Below are 21,019 nucleotides of genomic sequence, written 5' to 3'. Positions count from 1 at the left end.
CTCAGCCATACTCAGAAGCATTAGAGAAAAATACACGTGTGAAAGAATCACAGATCTTCCAAAGCCTCCAAGGAAAGGGAAGGGAGGAGGGTCTAAATCTAAAAACCTACCACTTAATGAAGTTCTGAGGGGAGAAAAAACCACCCAACATTATTATTTTCAGGATTCTTTTGAGGAATGATTAAACAAAAATGGTGTTTCTCTTAATACAGGGTTGTTAGGTCATAGGAACCACCTGACAGTGGCTGCTGGAGATCCAACCCAGAACTGCAGAACGGATCTCCTCTTGTGAGAGGATGATACGAGGAGACTGAGAGGCAGTTGCTGTTCTCTGACCTCTCTGACTGAGAAGCAGTTGTGTTGTCTGACCTCTCTCCTCTTCCCTCTGCCTCCAATTTATCTCATTCCCAGTCTGTGTCAATAAAGGCTGCCTTGCAATTCCTTCAGATACTATGATCCACAGTTTTGGAGGCTCTAGGGGAATTGACCTGTCGCTTAACATAGGGTTTACCTGATTTGGAGTTAAATTTGAATAATGTGATCCAAGGCTCTGTTCTGGGCCTTGTGTGTATGTGTGTGTGTGTGTCTGTCTGTCTGTCTGTTTGTCTGTCTGTCTCCATTTCTGTATCTTTCTGTCTCTGTATCTCTTTCTCTCTGTGTCTATCTGACGCTGCTCTTTAATTCTCTGTTTCTCCCTATCTCTCCCTGTCTCTCTCTCTCTTTATTTTTCTGTCTCTGTTTCTGTCTTTTTCTCCCCTCTCCTTTTTCCCTTCTCTCTCTTTCCCCCCTTTCTATCTCTCTTTATTTCTGTCTCTGTTTCTGTCTCTGTCTTTCTGTGTATATCTGTCTCTCTGTATGTCTCTCTGTGTCTCTGCCTCTTTCTGTCTCTATCTCCCCCCTCTTTTTCTCTTCCCCTTCTCTGTCTCTCTGTCTCTGTCTGTCTCTGTGTGTATCTCTGTTTCTCTGTATCTCTCTCTGTCTTGGCTCTGTCTTTCCGTGTGTCTCCTTCTTTCTCTTATTCACAGGTCTATATATCCAGTCCTAGTCTCTCCCCTGAGCCTTTTCAACTGTCTCTTAGAAATTTCAGATAAATGTTTCAAATACTTCATAAATTCTACATGTCCAAAAAAGAACTCATCAATTTCCCTCTCCAAACCCATTCATCTCCCAAACTCCCCTATTTATGTCCTCAAGTTTTTCATTTTTTCAATTTAAACTCCATAAAGCTGATAGAATAATTTTCCTTAAGCTTAGAATTGACCTTGCCACTTCCTTCTCAAAAAAAATAATAAATAAATAACTGATAAAAATTATTTCTTCTTCTTCTTCTTCTGTTCTTGACCTTTTTTTGCTTCATTAATTCCTTTGATAACCTGGTAAAATCCAATGGGCTCTTTTTCAGAATAATGTTTTTAAATGAACAAAATAAAATAGATAGTATTACAAAGGAAATCAAAGTTACTGAAAACAAAGTTGGGATTTTTTCCCATTCAAATTTGCAGATTTTTAAAAAACTATCCATGGACTCCAAAATTAAGAATTCTTGTTCTATACTCTCTCATTTGGTGATCTCATCAGTTCCCATGTGTTCAATGATCACTTCTATTCAGATGATTTCTAGATTTATATCTACAAACCTAGTCTCTCTCTTGAGCTCCAGTCTTGCATCACCATCTCAAAATGAATATCCCAAAGAAATATCCAACTCAATATGTCTCAGTTGGGATGCCATTAGTGCTCAAGATCTTTATCCTCAGACCTTCCTCTCCTCCCAATTGTTCTCTTACTATTGAGGACACTGCCACACTCCCAGTCACCCAAGCTTACAACCTTGATGTTATTCTCAGCTCCTCTCTCTCACCCATCTCACATATTGAATCTATTAGCAAATCTTGTCATTTCTACTTTCACATCATCACTCTCATGAGCACTCTAACCACACAGCCCCCGCCACCCTAGTCTCAGACCTTATCATCTCTTGGCCAGACATTACAATAGCCTTATAATAAGTCCCTTGCCATCTATCATCCATTCAGCTTCCAAAGAGACTTTCCTAAAGCATAATTGTAATCCTGCCTTTCTCTCACACACATATACATGAGCACATACATACATACACATATGCACTCAAGCAACTCCAGTGATACCCCATCACCTCCAGGATCAAATAGGAACTCTTATGTGCTCACTGAAAACAGGGATTCTACATTTTCATCTTTGTATTCCCATCACCAAGCAAAGCACTGATTTTTACATACTCTAGGTGATTCATAAATATTGAAATGAACTGGCTTTAGTAAGGAGTTTTAGGCACAGAAATGACATGTAAATGGGCTCTAAAAGAAAAAGAAAAATGGCGTGTCAGCAGAAAGACTCATTGTTGAACAGAAAATATAGGACGCTAAATTAATCTGACTGATATTCAAGAAACGGATATATCAGACTTTATAGAGCCAAATGAGTAATATCTCCATCAAAGTCTTCATGCTGGAAAGCCATATGTTCCTTTGAGTGATATTCCTTGTGTTAAACCAGCAAAACCTCCAATGGCATCTGTGCTGCTAAACAGCTGAAGTCAAAAGATCAGATTGCTTAAAGACAAAGTCAGTGAGTAAGGAATTCCTATTTTCCAAACTTTTATTAATTAACAAGAGTTTTTGAACTACAAACTACCACATTCTCAGGGAAGGGAAGGGAACAAGCATTTATTAGGAACCTACTAAGTGCCAGCCACTGCACATATTATCTCATCATTAATGTCAACCTACATATAACCACATGATTATTGACAGATAAGTGTAATTCCTTCACTTGTTAACATAAATAAGCAATAGTCCCTGGGTCCCAGACTCCTGCAGCTTTTCTAGTCCACCTTATCTTTTTATGAAACAATAATAATAATAACAAAAAAATCCTTTTGTTTTTTAATTAAGATTTGCCTTCCCAGAAATTATATTGTTACCCACAGACACAGAATAAGGGTTGGAAGAGGGATTCTCTAAAAGGATAGGAATATATTGGAAAAGAGAGGAGTCTGAGGGCCAACTTCATCACTCCCCTCCCCTCCACCTTCAAGACAGTTTCCTTTATGAATCTCTCACTTCTTCAGTATCCCTGCTGAGCCCTGGGCAGATAATCTCATTTATGTACTACTCATCAATAATCAATTACTCATCAATAATCAAGTCTAGAAATGAAAAAGCTTCTCTTTTCAAAGTCCTTCCTTCCAACAATGTGACTTACACAATTCTCATCAGGAACCCAAAGGAGTTTACTCAATACCTTGTAAGACATGACATAAAGGATATGAGTTCAAAACCAGATCTGCCATATACATTCCTTGAACTTAACCTTTCTGTACTTTTTCTCATCTGTAAAATGAGTAGTCTAGAGAGATGATCTCTGATGATCCCTTCCAAGTTCTACATTTATGAACCTCTGAATGAATGACCAATAGATTTCTTTTTCCTTTGGTTTCCCACTAAAGAATGGTACTCCCTTGGGGCAGCTATGTGGTGCAGTGGATAGAGCACCAGCCCTGAAGTCAGGAGGATCTGAGTTCAAAATTGACCTCAGATACTAACACTTCCTAGCTGTGTGAATTTAGGCAAGTCATTTAACCCCAATTGCCTCAGCAAAAAATAAATAAATATATATATATACATATATATATTTATATATATATATATATATATTTTTTAAATGGTATTTCCCCCAAAAAAAGGTAAGTAATAGTTATAGATGAAAAGCAAGAAATACTAAAAATAAATAAAACAGAGACTAAAAATTAGAAAGGAAAATTTATAAAGAAACAAAAAAACATGCAGTAGGAAAACTGATGAGAGTTTTTAGAGGCATCTAACTATGTGTACTACTGGGTCTTTTATACATTTGAGATACTAGCTAACAGGAAAATTAGACAAAATATTTAGCATAATGCCTGGCATACAGTAGGCACTTAATAAATGCTCATTCCCTTCTTTCCTCTCCTTTCTTCAACATTAACAGCATCACTAGAAGTCTCACTCAGGTTTTCTCTAAGTAATATGGGGGAGAAAGGGTGGGATGCGAAGCAATTCAGTCAAGCTCAGAAAAAGCACAGTAATCGTGTTCAAAATCACTTTTAGAATAAAAGAACATGCTATTAAAACTGCAAAAGCAGGAACTTTTTCTTGGCACACATTCTAATCTCAGGGCAATAATACCATCTCCTGCATGTAAAAATCAATACATCCAACAAAAGAAAGAATTCCTATTTGATCATTCAAACCACTGACCTTATCTCTGAAACTGGCATAAATACACTGGATCGAATCCAAACTGTCCTTCCACTTCCATGAATTTTGAATATTCTGGGAAATGAAATTTTCATCAAGGGTACATACATCAATAAATCTGTTAAGGATGCATGAGGACATTCTCATGACTAGATGACTAGCTAAATGTATTTTCAAAGCCTGATTTCTCTTAAAAACCACTTTCAGGGATTTTAAAGATAGTCTATCCAACCCTTATTCTTTGGCAGATAAGGAAACTGAGCAGGGGGAAAGTGAGTAATTTGTCAAATGTCACAGAACTATATGGAATGGATTACATTTTCTTCTCAATATCTGATCATATGAACCCTAAGTGTAGAATATAATCCCGTTAGTATTAAAAGCCCAGATTTAGGTGACTCCTCATCCAGTGCTCTATCCACTCCGTTTTGAGAATATAGTCACTGGACCTAAGATTTCAGGAGCATTTGGAACTCCTGATTGATGAAATTCTCAATCCATGTTAGCACTTTCTCTGCAATTCACAATTTTAGAGAACTGCCTAGAGCAGAAATGTCACACAGCCCATGACCCATGGCACTCTCAATGATGCTGCCAGCAATATAGTATAATGTGGTGGAAAGAACCTTAAGCTCAGAGTTAAAAGGACATGAGTTCAAATATCAATCCTGATCCCAATTCTATGACTGGGCATAAATCACCTTATTTAAGCCTCATTTTATGTATTAGTAATGTTGAGACAACAGTCTCAATTGCCCTTGTACATAGTGCTTTTAATATCAAATGAGAAAATGTATGTGAAAATATTCTCTCCACAATCCAGCCAGACTGGAACATGTTATATCCCCAATTAAAATGTAATTTTTTGAATACAACATAAGGGTTAAGAGACTTGGAGACTTGCCCAGGATCACACAGTTAGTATGTGTTTGAAGCTGGATTTGAATTGAGATCTTTTTGATTCCAGGTCCAGTACACTATCTATTGTACTATTTAGTTGCTTCTGAAGGGGGAAGGGAGTAAGAGGAGAAAAAGAAGGAAATTCCTGGCAGATGTGGGAAAAGGAGTTGAAAATTTTAAGATAGCCTGACCAGAACAATATGATGTTTGCCTCAATGTGTTTAAGAAAAGTGTGGAAGTATATTAGGAGTTGGAAGGGAGTTAAAACTTCGCATTCTGGCCATTCAAATTAAATCTTAAATGTTTCTTGATTGATTGAAATTTTGGTTTCAGTAGATCTAAGTTTTTATTGCAAATCAGAGTAGCAAATATTCAATTCATATAATAATCTTTAATTAGAAATAGATAGGTTGCCCCTCTTTTCCTACAGTTATTCCTCATTATTGATCACTTAACATAAGAGGGGAGCATTAAAAACTTGTAGGAGGGTTATGTCCTGAAAGATCAAGGGTTGTATCTTGTTATTACCCTAGCACTTAAAGCCAAAAGGCCCAAGCTAACAGCTTTACTAGGCTAGGCAGAAAATGGTGATACCCCAGAGTCAAAAACTGAAGCCCCACAGAGTACTGAAAAATAATATAGGATGCCTAAGGGTGCCATCTAGCGTCAATTTGCGCCACACAAAGAATTAACCATGGTTGTCATTTCCAATATGGCCTGACCTAGATTTCCAGACTTATCAGATGAAACCAATGTTATACACAGATATTTTCATGTGAATTTTATAAACAATACTTGAGAAAGGAATGGACTGAACATGAGCAAAACAAACAGACCTACCTGAGGACTTCATAATGACATAAATGAAGAGCAGATCAAAAAATAATGTATAGAATAAATAACTATGAAAGATAAAAGTGATACGAAAACAGATAAAAATTACTAATGTTAGACTAAAGTACTCCTCAGAAGAAAAATTAAATCAATGAGAGAATAAAATAGTATTTTGAATTGAAGATAGAATTTTTAAAATTAGAAAATCCATAAAGCCACAAAAAGGCCAAAAAAAAAAAAAATAAAATTAAGGAGAAATAGGTAAATTGGAAATGAAAAAGATTATAAAAGTAGTAGAACTAAAATTTGATTCTTTGGAAATATTAAAAATTAGATTCATGCTTAACTAATCTAATGAAAAAGAGAAAGGAAGATCAAAAGAACAAGTAAAAATGCATGGATCCAACACAGGGAGTAGACAAAACAAAACCAGGATTGAACTCTTGAGTTTCATGGTTTGCTGACTTTGAAGCAAGAAAGAGAAGAGCAAATACTAAAAGGCAAAAATGAGCAAAAGTAAAATTAAAAAAAAAAAAAAAACATTTCTTGTGGCAGCCCTTTTTGTAGTGGCTAGAAACTGGAAGATGAATGGATACCCATCAATTGGATAATGGTTGGGTAAATTATGGTAAATGAATGTTATGGAATATTATTGCTCTGTAAGAAATGACCAACAGGATGAATACAGAAAGGCTTGGAGAGACTCACATGAACTGATGCTGAGTGAAACGAGCAGAACTAGGAGATCATTATATACTTCAACAATGATACTGTATGAGGATGTATTCTGATGGAAGTGGATATCTTCAACATAGAGAAGAGCTAATCTTGTTCCAATTGATCAATAATGGACAGAATCAGCTATATCCAGAGAAGGAACACTGGGAAATGAGTGTAAATTGTGAGCATCTTTGTTTTTCTCCCCAGGTTATTTTTACCTTCCGAATCCAATTGTTCCTTTGCAACAACAACAACAACAACAAAATTCGGTTCTGCACATATATATTGTACCTGGGATATACTCTAAGATATTTAATATGTATGGAAATGCCTGCCATTTAGGGGAGGGGGTGGAGGGAAGGAGGGGAAAAATTCAGAACAGAAGGGAGTACAAAGGATAATGTAAAAAATTACCTATACATATGTACTGTCAAAAATGTTATAATTATAAAATTAATTTTTAAAAAATTACCTATTCATATGTACTGTCAAAAAAGTTATAATTATAAAATTAATTTAAAAAATTAAAAAAACATTTCATATGTAAATGGGTCATTTCTGCTAATACTTATCAGTTATATTCAGTGCTGTAAATGAATTAAACATTATGTGACAATATTTTAAAAGTCCCTTATAGATACTTTTTCACTAGGATGGAATTCAACTCCTCTACATCATAGTGCCCAATTTTTAAGAGTTACTACTACAGATGAAAAATGGCATTAAACTATGGCCAGTCCCCTGGTGAACAACCTCTCTGAATTTAGCTATTAAGCACATGCAATCGAATGGAGGAAGATAACATTCAAAAGGATTACAGAAAAGCAGGAAAACAGAGGAAGGATTTTGATAGCAAATGTAGCCTAATTTCAGCTAGTTGTAACCAAAGGAACTTGTGTTCTATTGGCATAGCCTACAAGAAACCAGAGTCAACTACAAGCCACAATGAAGCTTGCCAAAATAACTTCAATGGAGCAATTAGGGTGATTTTTTAAATTGTGGCCCTTTAATAAAATCTGGCTCTTCCCCTTAGGCTGATAAGCATATCTAACATTAAAACTTCCCAAATTGTTTTACAAGGAACTTTTCTCATCAAATTTATGAATATGAATAAACATTAGGCTTTTCCCTAGTGCACTGGTGATAAATGGTCATTTTGAATATTTAAATCTCCAAACATATGGTCATAAATGCAGCTCTCAGCCTTCCACCTCACAATGTACCTGTTTCATTACAATTAGCCATCTGGCCTCCCAGGCACCTTCAGGCTAAGGAACAGAAAACAGGTTTTTTGGTATTGAACAGAGAGTCATATTTTCCATTCTTTGTATTTTATTTGCATAGATTATTAAGAGTCCTAGGATAAGAAGTAATGAACTGGAATCCTCTGGTTCTCTAGGATTATGCTATTGTTCATTGAATATTCTTTATCATCACAAAAGTAATTATTCTCTTCCCTCCATTTCTCATTAAGAAAAAGTGGTATCATGTAATGATAACTGAAATTAGGGTTAAATCATGGCCTTATATGCTGGCACTAGTGTTTCAGTGAATTCCAACGTGAATAGAATTGTCATTATTTTGTGCTTAAAAATTGAATTAGGCTATATATGTAAGGGAAATAGTATAATCTCAGGAGACACTGAGAAGGCCCCCTTTTATCTCCCCCCATATATGCATACATCCACAAATCTCTATCTCCTCATTGAGGTCCAGAACTTTACTTTCAAGAACATCATCCCTTGGACATAGGGCTTTTATCCCTGTTAAAAAGCCAATATATCTTGAGAGAGAAAAAAAAACTTTTACATGGTTATTAGACATTTGCTAGTGGAAATTAGTGCTCAGAGCTTTTCTGAGAGTAATTTTCCATTAAGGAGAAATCAACAGTCACTCTCTATAGAAACTGGAAATTGAGGGAGTAGGGTAGGAAGAACAGGATGATTTCAGATAGAGGGCTAGAAGGGAACTTGAGACATCAAGTTTGATCCCCTTATTTTACAAGATAACTAAGACCCAAAGGGTTTAAGTGGCTTGCCCAGGGATACCCAAATAGAAGACAAGGAAATTTTATCAATGACTTATACAAAGGAAGAAAGGGAGGAAGGGAGAAAGGAAGGAAGGGAAGAAGAGAGGGAGGGAGGAGAAAGGGAGGGAGGGAGGGAGGAGGAAGGAAAAGAGGGAGGGAGGGAAAGAGAGAGGAGAAAAGGGAGGAAAGAGGGAGGGAGAAGGAGGGAGGGAAGAAAGGAGTAAGAAAGAAGGGGGCAGAGGGAAAGGGAGGAAGAGAGGAAAGGAAGGAGGAGGAAAGGAGGGAGAGAAGGGAAGGAGAGAAAGAGGAAGGAAGAGAGGAGGAGGGAAGCAGGGGGAAGGGAGAAAGGAGGGCCATGCCACAAAATAAATTAAGAGTGAAGTTTATAACAATATTAGATTGGACATTTTTTATTATACTATTATTTCAGTCTTAAGCTTAGGGTGTCTTTTGAGATTATTTCAAATCTGACACAAGATCCATCTCTAATGGTGCAGTAGAAAGAACACTAGAGTAGGGCATCAAAGGATTTAAGTGACCTTGACCAAGTCTATTAAGTGAATGGATTGAAGCTAGGTGCTCCACATGGTTCCTTCTCAGCTCCAAATACTTGATCTCTGTTCTGGAGTCTAATCAAAGTGGTAACTAGCCCTGCTTTTCCTGAGGATACCTTGTCAAAGGAAAAAGGGCCATCAATATAAAGAGCTATAACTAAGCATCTCTTAGATTTGAAACTGTAGTGCCAAGAGTGATGATGACAGGGGAAAAAATAATATGTGCCTTTAGTAGCTCAGCAGTTTCCCAGAGAAGGAGAGAAAATATCCTTTGCCTTCAAAAACAATGTTTTAATAAATAAAGCTATCTTACTTTTAAGGTGCCCTTGGGAAAGAACTTCAATGATCAAGGATTTCTACCAATCTGAAACTACATGGTTCTCCTATTGGTAATACATTTTAAAACATAGATTCCATTCACACTCCAATGGGTCCAAAAGGCTAGATCATGATGACTCATACTAAAATAAAAAGTAACCTTTTATATTTATATATATATATATATATAATATATATATATATATGTGTGTGTGTGTGTGTGTGTGTATGTGTGTATATATATGTGTGTGTATATATATATATATATATATATATATATATATTAAGAGCTTAATATATGAGACTAGCAAGTACAATGTTCTTTTGCCCATTTTACACTTGAGGAAACCAAGATCCAGAGAGATTAAGTGTGACCAAGAAAACATACTAATTGTAAGTAGCAATGCCAATATCCAAACCAATATTTCCTCACTTCCCCTTCCCTCTGGTTCAGCATTTTGTTCAATTCCCCCATGCTGCCTCTGTGGAATTGTAATACTTAGGAAAGGCTCATCATTAAAACATTGACTACCAGGTGACAAAGTTCAGTTTAGGAAGATTGTCATCTACTAGAATATGGAAGGGTTGGTTATGATCTGTAAAGAAGAATGCTGATGAAATCAAGGGAATCAAGGGAATCAAGTTAAATAATTGACAGAATTGAGATGACAAGGTACTTCTATTTTCTCCCCCATGAAGCTGAATTTGGCCTGGTCTCGTGCTCTTAGAGACTGGCATAACAGGAAGTTCAGCCTTCTCTTGATTTGTGTTCCTTCAACCTAGCAGGATAGACAGATGAAATGATCAACCTCTGAACTGAATGGGTATTTTCTAAGGGCTGAAAAGGACTCATTGGTCTATGGTGATAATGGATTACAGAAGACCAGCAATCCAAATAAGAATGCAGGATAGTGGAGGTGGAGGAGGTTTGAGACCATGAGATTTGAAATGAAAATTTGGTTTGAATTCTGTCGTTTACTACTTTTGTCACCTACAGAGGTTTCATTTACCTCATCTGTAAAATGAGGACATTAGACTAAATGACCTTAGAAGCCTCTCTTCCGGCTCTAAATACATGGTCTGCTATTAGCTATAAGTTACTAAAAAAAAAACAAATTTTTAAAAAATGATAAATTATTTGGCAAACAAGATTATCTAATTTGATATCCAATGGAACAATATTCTCACTGTTTCAAGAACCAACAAATCCAAGTGCAATGGAATGAAGAAGATTCAGCATTTCTCTCAGGTCCATTAGAAAATCAATGCATTTTATGTATTTCTATCACGTGAAAGTGTTTAAATGATTTGTAAAAATATTTTCATATGTGCAGCATTCAGCATTTCCTACAGCCAATCCCATGTGTGTCCTAAACACTTTTTTGCCTAATTCTGAGTAATGAGAATTCTTTAAAAAGAGAGAGAGCATATCATTTTCTCCTCTTGATTTTATATTCTGAGGCTACAAAATAAGACAATTTAGAAGAAACTAGCTGAGAATTAACTGTGCTCTCCAAGGTTCTGATGCAGCTGTAGCCAAGGCGCCCAGACATGGTAGGAACAACTGGCACTATATAGACTGCCCACGTTAATGGAGTTGCCTTTCTAGGGTCTATGCAGGCATAGGACAAGCAGGCTTTTAACAGGATGGACCTTTAGCAATGTAACCCTGTGCTGGGAAGAGGCTCAATCACATGCCAGCCTTCAAGTACCCTAAGGCCATAGGGTTAAAAACAACAACAAATCCACAAAGGAACTATCAGCACAAAGCCCAAAAGGACCATCGGCATTAATGTGTACAGAAGTCAACTCTAAATGTAGCTCCCCCCATGAAGATAAGCACAACACTCAAAAGTTTATGGAATGCTCTCCTCACAAACCCCCTCTCCAGAAAATAATGCAACCCAATTTTTCAGATGAAGAAATTTGTCCAGATCATACAGCTACCAAATATCAGAAACACCCTTGAAATCACATTTTCTGTGGGCTTTTGCATGGGAGCTAAAATTTTTTCTTGTCATTCTAGTCTTAGATCAGCAACTTTTCCAATTTACCTACTATACTAAGGAAAGACTGCAAAATCTGTGGCAATAGAAAGAACACACACTACAATCATCCTAGATCATTCAGAAGCACTGAAGTATTATTGTGTAACTCATGTATCAATCTTTTCTCCCTAAATCTATTATAAATCCTCAGTCCCAGGATCTAGGGTTTTTTTTTTTTTTTTTTTTTTGAAAAATAATATGGTGTAATAGAGTTAGTTAAAAAATTGATTCAAATTTTGTTCCTGATAATTACTAGTTATGTAACCATGGGAAAGCTTTTGATCTCTAAATCTTTCCAGCTTTAAATCCAGCACTCTGTCTACTATTTGAATGGTTAATAAACATTTGCTGAATATAAATCAATTTATTATTCATCTTTATTTATCCCCCATGTCTAGAAAAGTACTTTGCCTGTTGTAGGAGTTGAGCAAAAATTTGCTTAATTTGATTCAGTAACTCAACCTGTAAATTATCTTCATACTCCCAAATAAATATAAAGGAAGCATAGTAATGTTGTCTTTTATTTAAATCTTGACCCCAACTATTGAGCTATATTTTAATTTATTGCAGTTTTTCTTAACATTTAAAATTTTGAGTTCCAAATTCTACCCCTCTCCTTTCCACTTCAGAGATGGTAAGCAATCAGATACAGGTTATACATTTGTAATTATGTAAAACATTTCCATATAAGTCATTTTGTAAAAGAAGACTCAAAGGAAAAAAATGAAAGAAAGAAGCTTCGGTTTGGATCCAATCAATATCAATTCTTTTTCTGGAGGTATAAATATGCTTCATTAGTGCTTTGGGATTGTTGGATTATTGAATTGTTATGGATAAGTTCTTTACCAAACAATATTACTGTTACTGTGTGCAGTGTTCTCCTGATTCAGTTCACATCACTACGCATCAGTTCATGTTAAGTCTTTCCAGGTTCTCCTGAAATCATCCTTCTTGTCATTTCTTACAGTATAGTATTATATCTTCTAGTATATATCTTATATAATATATATACTATACTATAAGATATATATATAGATATATACATATATCTTATAGTATAGTATAGTAGTATTTCTTATAGTTATTGTATTCCATTACAATCATATAATACATCTTGTCTAGACAATTTCCAATTGATGGGCATGCCTTTGATTTCCAATTCTTAGTCACCAAAAAGAGCTCCTATAAATATTTTTGTCCAAATAGGTCCTATTTGCCTTTTTTTATCTAAGTACTGTGTGCCCTTGAAGAAAACCTGCAGGAAGCCATCCCTGAGAAGTAGAAATCTTAGCTAAAGAGGTTTTCCCCTTCAGATAGCTATTGACAAACAAGCACAGTATGTCAGCACCCTTTGTTGTCAGAAGTCAGGGAGATATTTTCCCCAAAGTCCGTTTAAATGTGAAGCACCATGAAGAGGCAGTATTTGAAGGTCACAGGACAGAAATTGTAAGGGCATAATGTGGGCTCAGGTGTGCTATCACACAGAGCAGCTGATGCCATTGTAAATGATAAGGTGGCAGTCCTCGAGTCTGCTCTAAGCTCTTATATGGGTCTTTCAGTATTCCTGCATAATATACCACTTCCCACTTACAGAGCCATAGTGTTGATGAAAGAATTAATACAGAAATGTTCCAAACGACCTGAAGATGTTTGAATAGTTAGCAAAACATTATTATTAGCTGGCACATGAATAGCAAAGTATTATGGTTCATTTTTTTATGATAAAGTTCTCTCCAGATCTCTTTCTTTCCTATTCTTGCCACATGGAAGTGTCAAATATTTATGATAATTTCTGGAAACAAGTCACATAACACATCAATGTTTAATGCTGATTTACTCTTTTTTTTAGTTATGAGAAAGAGAAGGAAGAAAAAAACTGTCTTCTAAACATGCTCTAAGGACTTGGATGTTGAAGATCTTTTTCTTTCAATAAATGTGTTCAAAGAAAAAGAAAAAAAATGAAATTCATTCCTGAAAATCTTTCCAAAGCTCAGTGACTGCATCAGGTCTGTGCGTAATGCACAGATTCTGAACCCTAGATCTAATATATCTGCATAGATTTCAGGAGGTTTATGACCTTGAATGAGAGGGGGAAATATATCTTAATTTTTATTAACTATTAAATTCCTTTGTAATCCTACATATTTTATTTTATGTATTAAAAAAACATTATTCTGGGAAGGGTTCATAAGGATACTGGGACACACACACACACACACACACACACACACACACACACACACAAAATTGGTTAAGATGCCCTAATGTCAGAAGAAAAGTACTTAATAACCCAAGCCTATCCAAATCTTGTTCAGGTTAACCAAGTTTAGAATGGCATAAATGAGATTATATATACAAAAGGGTTCTCATTCCTGATAATACTGGTCTCCATTGAGCAAGACCCACCTCAAACTGAATTTAATGCTAATCCAGAACGGGCTGTATCTGGGTCAGAGTCCTAATAAATAGACATGTAGAATGGGATAGAGGTAAAGGCCAATCTTAGAGTCAGGAAAATCTATGTTTAACCTGTCTCTGACATATTTATATATGACCATGGGCAAGTCACAAATGCCCTAGGCAGGTTCCTAAAACTATCCTATCACTTACAAAGGCATTAGCAATCTGCATTGGTGGAAGGAGTTTGACATTGGGAATTGATTATTACTAATAAGGTCACAGGTCCAGACACAAAATAATGAGAAAATATTTTCTCAAAGAAAAGCATGAACAAAAAAAGGAGGCATTCTGATCACAAAGAAAAATAAGTGATAGACATATATCTTGTGTGCCCTTTTGGTTTTTAAGTGTAGGTACCACAGATATTTTTGTCCCCATTTTCCAAGTAAAGAAGTGAAGATTCAGGAAGACCAACAATTTCCCCAGGATTAGAGGGACCAAGAGATTGAACTCACATCAGAATATTTCCTGATACCAAGTCAAGTACTCTTTTCATTACAGTATCCTGGGACACATATTCTTGAGATAGAGTCAGAAGTACTGGTTTCCAGGACCAAATCTGCTGTCAGGAGATTGGTACCATTGGTCCTATAGAAATGTGTTCTCTCACTGCACTGGTTAGAATTCTAAAATCATTCAAAGTTCTTTTCTTTAAAGTATTGTTTTAATTGTATAATTTTCTCTCCTGGCTCTGCTTACTTTACTCTGCCTCAGTTCAAATAGGTTATTCTAGCTTTCTCTAAAACTTTCCATTTCATCATTCTTTAAATTAACTCCATAATAAAAGCAAATTAGATGGTTATTTCAAAATGAGAGAATTAGTCATTCTTGGGTAAGTGAGCACCTCCAACCCTTAGTTTCCAGAGATTTTTTTTTACTATTATGAAAAGAACTACTCTAAATGTGTGTGTACATGAGTGATATTTCTCTTTCTTTGCTCTCTTTATGGTAAAGGACTAGTAGTAATATCAGTAAGTCAAAGGACATATACAATTTAGTTACTTTTAAGGCGTAATTCCAAATTGCTTTCCAGATTGGTGGGACCAATTTCTATCTCTACCAACAATATATTAGTGTACTCATCTCTCTGTAGTCACTTTTTTCTTTTTATTTCTAAAAAAACACAGGGACTTATTTTTGGGTCAAGGATTCTTAACAATTTTGTGGCATGAACCTCTTTGATGATCTAGTGAAATATATGGACTTCTCATTATTATTTCTAATTAGATAAAATAAATACAAAGAAACCAATAATGTTAAAGAAAGCAATTATCAAAATAAAAAATACCCAAAAATCACAGACACCAGGTCAAAGGGGATTATATCTGTATGTGTTTAAATAAGCCTTTTTGATCAACCTCAGTCATAAGCTTTAGACTAAGTACTTAAAGTACTTTCACAAAGAAAGCCCAGGACCATAGCAATGCTTCCAGTCCAGTGTCTGTGGACATAATCCTGAGGAGTAAGTCCTATGGACATATAGTCTGGACACTGCTCCTACAGGTGCTACAACCACAGTCACTGAACACCCAGAGAAAAATGTTTTTCTTATCAAAGTCCTTAGCACTGCCAAATGGTTTAACATCAGAAATCGATATGATTTTCTCAGTGAAAATGATATAGAAAAAGTATCACCCTCTCCCTTGCCACTGCATCCTAAGGACCAGGGATAGTTCCATCTAATTTTCAACTAAAGCCTTCCACATGTTGTTGTCTCCTTCATTAGGATGTGACTTTCTCAAGAACAGGGATTGCCTTACTAAGTGTTTTTAAAATGTTTGGGTCATTCATTCATGCAACAGTCCACAGAAGTCAGATTAAGAGTTGTTACATTTATGGCTCAATCTGTGAAGGGATAAATTGAAGGAAAGTCTACTAATTTGAGGAGATACACAGCTACCAGTTGAAGGGGATGGGAAGAGGGCAGGTAAATTGGAGGGAAAACATAATGTCATGGAAAACAGTACATTTGGATCATGACTTTGTTATTAGCTATTTGACCCTGGACGAGGGACTTCATATATACTTGGACTATTAGAGGTATCTAGGTAGCCAAGTGGCTAAGAGTGCTGGACTGAAAATCAGGAAGACCCAAGTATGACTTCTACCTCAGACAATTTCTAGTGGAGTGACCCTCTTTCACTCTTAGTTTTAATATCTGTGAAATGGGAATAGTAATAGCACCAACCTCCCATAATTGTTGCAAAGATCCAGTAAGTGCTTTGCAAACTTGAAAATACTACCCCAAAGTTAACTAGTCTAATCAGCACTTAGCACAGTGCCTGGAACATATTAGTAAAATGTTTGTTGACCGATTGATTCATGACAAATAAAGGGCTTAGACTAGGTGATCTCTAAAGTTCCTTTCAAACAACAATCCCACAATCATATGTATGTGACACATAGGTTTCCCCTTGTATCATCTACTTCTTCCCATGAGCCTCTCTCCTCTTGGTTGTTGGAACTTTTTTTCTTCTACTTGAGTCTTTCTTCCTTAAATATATAATCTAATCAATCAATTACTTTTACTTTTCTGGTAGAGCAGAGAGTGCAGTTCCAGAAGGGAAAATATTGACATTGGTAACTGAACACCATACTTTAGAGTTAAACTTTAGATGTGTCATGCTATCTTTTGGCTTCTTACCAATGGAAAGCATTAAGGATGGTAACAGTTTATGTCTTCCTTTTGTAGTACTAGAACCTAGTAGAATGCCAAGCACACAACAAGTACTTAATTAAGGCTTATTTAATTGAATTTAGTTCTTCCTACAAGAAAGAGAAAGGCATCTATTTCACAAGAGTTTAAATGTAAGAGTAAAGTTGATTGATATTCTCAATCCATCCACCCCACCCCACCCCACTTAAAGTAAGTAGGGGCAGGGAAGGAGAAAAAAACCCTTTCAATCAATCTTAGTCATAGGCTTTAGATCAAGTGCTAAAAGTACTTGGAACTGGAAATGACATTGCACTAAAAGAAGTGCTTGGAGAGGCCCCAGAAACTTGGTCATGATCCAGCATTTTTCGATAAATTATGAAGCTAGTTTAGAAATGGAGTGATCTGAAAGGTTGGAGCAAGCCTAGCTTTCCAGTAAAATCCCTGAGGAGGAAGTGCCTGGGGAGAAGGAAAGGTTTCTAAATTAACCTTGGCTAGCTTTCTTTTCCCAACCTCCTTTGGCCAAAAAAGGACCTTATAAGCTTTAAAGAATCCAGAGGATTTTAGACTTCCCATTCTCCCTCCAGGGTCCTTGCAATGCCCCAGAGAAGTAGGTGGTAGTGTTTGAATTGGGAACCAAGAACATACTGGATGTGAATTCATGGCTTTTTAAAAAGTCCAGTTTAACAGGAACTTCTTGAGCACTTAAAATGGATAGAAAAGGACTTCCAGGGAGCAGCAGCTACACTCTCTTTAACCTTGAGCCCATTTTCCCCAGGACTCTCTTACATCTGTGGGAGAATGTGACACATTTGTTTAGGAGTATATTGATAAACAATTGTTCTTATGGTAATGTCTTATAAATATTGCTTTCTAAAAGCACATATATTCAAAGTAGAATGATATAGAGAGGAATAGCATTATCCTTCACAAGAATGACATTCAAATTCCATATTTTAAAAATAGTTTATATAAAAATATATGGATGGCTGATATGTAGGAAATAATATAGAGAATAATTGATAATAGATAAACAGTAAATAATAGAAAAATAGATGATAGATAACAAAAATAGGTGACAAGTGATAGAAAAAAAGCTGATAGAAGATAATAGATATATAATAGAAAAATATATAGTGGATAAATGATAGAAAATTGATAGTCAATAAATGGGAAAATGTATGACAAGTTTCAAAAAGTAGATGATAAATGATTTTTTAAAAATAGATGGAAAATAGACAGATGATAGATAGATGGGTAGATAGATAGATGTCACATAATGTCAGCTGGCCAAAATGGTTCTTAACTGATAATCTAGGAAAGGAAGATCACTGGTAGGGACTGGAGCTGATGGAATTAGAGAGACACTTCTAACTGCTTAAGGGCACCTCTGAAATTCGAAGGGGAGATTCAGCCCCTTCTCTAGTACATCAGACTTCTCTGTGAGAAGTATCTAAGTTTGGATTGAGGAACCTCAGAACTTCTGTGGACAGCATAAGTAAATAAACATCAATAAAGGGTACCAAGACCTTGATGAATTCAGATGACTCTAAACTCAACTAAATATACTTATTATCCCATAGGTATTCCACTTATCTGAATTTTCTTATGTAAAAACTAAAGCTTTTCTCTTTAAAAATAGATTTTTTTATCCCAAACATTTTTTTCCAGAATTAGTTCTAAAATCCAGGAACTACTGAGGAAATTTTTTATTTTTCCTTCTTGACTTCAAGTTATTATTATGGGCATTCACATGATGCAGTAAATATTCTAAAGGTCTGTAAGGATGAGCAAGGCTACTAGCTCCTTATGCTAACTGAGAAGTGACTGCTATGTTCATGAGTTCTTGGATCTGCTATTTATAGACTGCTCTCTCTCCTTTCTCAATGTCAGGCTATCAGTTGAAAATTCTTTTCTCCTTCTACAATCTCCCTTTTTCATCAACTATGGACTGGAAAACTAAATAATCAAGTTTTTCAGGCTGTGTCAAATAGGAATAAATAAGGGCTGAGAGAGCTTGTAAAGGTTTCTTCTATGAAGATAATGAATATACTTTCCATATGGGGTTACTTGGAGTCCTTTTTTTCTAACTTCTTCATTTTGGGCTATTTTACAGATAGGTGAATCTCTAGATAAGTTACATTCACTAATGCCCATGTTATTCTGACCACAGAAATCAAAGCACATCTCTTCCCTTAAAGGAAAAATAGACATTTTTAAATAACTGAGTCTGTTTTTTATCCACAATTTTCTAGATCTACTGGGGATGGGGGAGGAGGAAATGAGAAAGAAGTTTTTAAAAAGTTAAATAAATAAATGCCCAACTTTAAGAATATTCATTTCATACAAGTGAAAAAAAAATGGAAAGAAGGAGGTGTTTTTCTGGAACATTTTCTTCTCTTTCTTTAATGGGACTGTGTTGGGAATAAAAGACTTTCCCTTTCCGTCAAGGACACAAGCATGCTAGTCGGCTCCCTCTGGTGGAATATTGATTTTTAAAGCACGTCATACCATGAAATCTATATTTCCCCAGAGGGAAAGCTAGACTACCACCTGCACACAAACCCTGGGTAGTCCAGCATCAGGGTCGAGAGGTAGCAAAGAACAAAAACAGGGAAAAGAATCAAAGTCCAAATCAAAAGGATACCACTGAGAAAAGAGAAACAAATCACCAATGAGAAGGTTTCAAAGTCACCATTGCTGTGGCTTTTACATCTTTCTTACTAAAGTGTATCATTGACTTTCTCTTCTTTAATGTATTTTTCCCACTCAGTAATGGGCTGCCATGTGTCCCAAGGATGGATCTGGGAAATTATATGGAACATGTCACAGAAATGGCTGCAATTCCCTGAAATTCTCTTTCCTGATCATAAGAGATATTTGCATTTTTATTTCCAGAAAACCTTCTCTAGGGGATTTTTCTTCTCCAACATTATAAAGTTTCCCTGTTCTAGGACACTAAAGTTTTGTATCCTGACAACCCCTCCAATCAAAGATTCCAGACCATGGAAGGAGAGCAAGTGAGAGCTGTGCTGGAGTTGTTAATGAGGAGTGAGAGTCAAGCTTTCCCAAGGAGAGGGACTTCAGAAAATTCAACATATGTCAAAAATGTTCTGGTTGAAATCTTTTACAAGGATAACGCAGCTAACCTCCAAGCTACAGGTCTGTAGACAAACAACTATATATCTCTTCCCCTAATCAATAACTAAGTCATTTGAATCCAGTCTCAGGAATCCTCCAAAGATCATCTGATCCAACTCCTGCCTGCAATCCAATGATATTTAAACTATGTAGGACAAATGGTTTTCTAAGCATTTCTTTTGTTAAACTCCAGAGAAAGAAATTTCCTGATGGTTCTTTAAAGAAAGTGTTGAGAATTTATTCTGTATCTATAGCTTAAACCTAAAATTTCAAGACATACACTCATCTTTTTAAACTCAGAGATACAAAATGGACAATGTCCAGCTGTTGACAAGTCTAACAAAAGGATCTTTTCCTGACAAGTACACTTTATCATTCTGATATTCACACAGGCACAAGGGCAACATGGTAGATTGTGAAGTTCCGTTCAGTTCAATACAACAATCATTTTGAAAGATTACTGTACTTGGAATCAGAGCCTTGTATTTTAGACCTAATTGACACTTGAATTCACTTCAACCAACATTTATTTAGTGGCAACTGGATATAGGGAACTACCAGAGATGCTGAAGAGGCAAAAACAAAAACAAGGGGTTGCAGAGCTACAAGGGAGCATAGAGTCCAACACTGTCATTTTATAAATGAGGAAACTGAGGTCCAGGTAGGTCAAGAGGTTTTTCCCAAGTTCACATATCAATTTCTGTCCTCAAGGAATTATACTCTACTATGAGGTATAGCACATAAATGGATGCGTAAATACAAAATAATTTGGGGAGGGAAATCATATTAAGAATGGCAGAAGTCTTATAGATCTAAGTTGATCCTTAAAGGATTCCAAGCAGTAGAGGTGAGGAAGGAGTGCATTCCAAGCATGGGAGATAGCTAGTATAAATTAATGGAGCAGAAGATGGAATAAAGCCAAGCTCAGGAAATCTCAAATTGGCCAATTTGGCCAAGAACATAGACTGTGGAAAGGGCAGTGATGGGAAGAAAACCTGGAAAGGTAGTTTGGAATCCTTTAAATTCCAAACTATGTAATTTCTATATTATTATCAGTGCAATGGAGAGCCGTAAAGGTTTTTTAA

The 21,019-nt window shown here is 35.9% G+C and overlaps 1 protein-coding gene and 1 non-coding gene across 2 annotated transcripts in view; one reads left to right on the top strand and one right to left on the bottom strand.

The window, feature by feature from the left end:
• DNER (delta/notch like EGF repeat containing) overlaps positions 1 to 21,019 on the bottom strand; it is a 321,739-nt gene that overhangs the window by 225,233 nt on the left and 75,487 nt on the right. The window lies entirely within an intron of this gene.
• LOC141565216 (U6 spliceosomal RNA) lies at positions 17,660 to 17,763 on the top strand. The gene has a single exon (XR_012488898.1). It is a non-coding gene; the product is annotated as a U6 spliceosomal RNA (small nuclear RNA).

Source organism: Sminthopsis crassicaudata, chromosome 3 (assembly GCF_048593235.1).
Source record: "Sminthopsis crassicaudata isolate SCR6 chromosome 3, ASM4859323v1, whole genome shotgun sequence".
NCBI lineage: Eukaryota > Metazoa > Chordata > Mammalia > Dasyuromorphia > Dasyuridae > Sminthopsis > Sminthopsis crassicaudata.
Note: the sequence above shows the minus strand (reverse complement) of the source record. Positions and strands in the feature narration are given on the sequence as shown.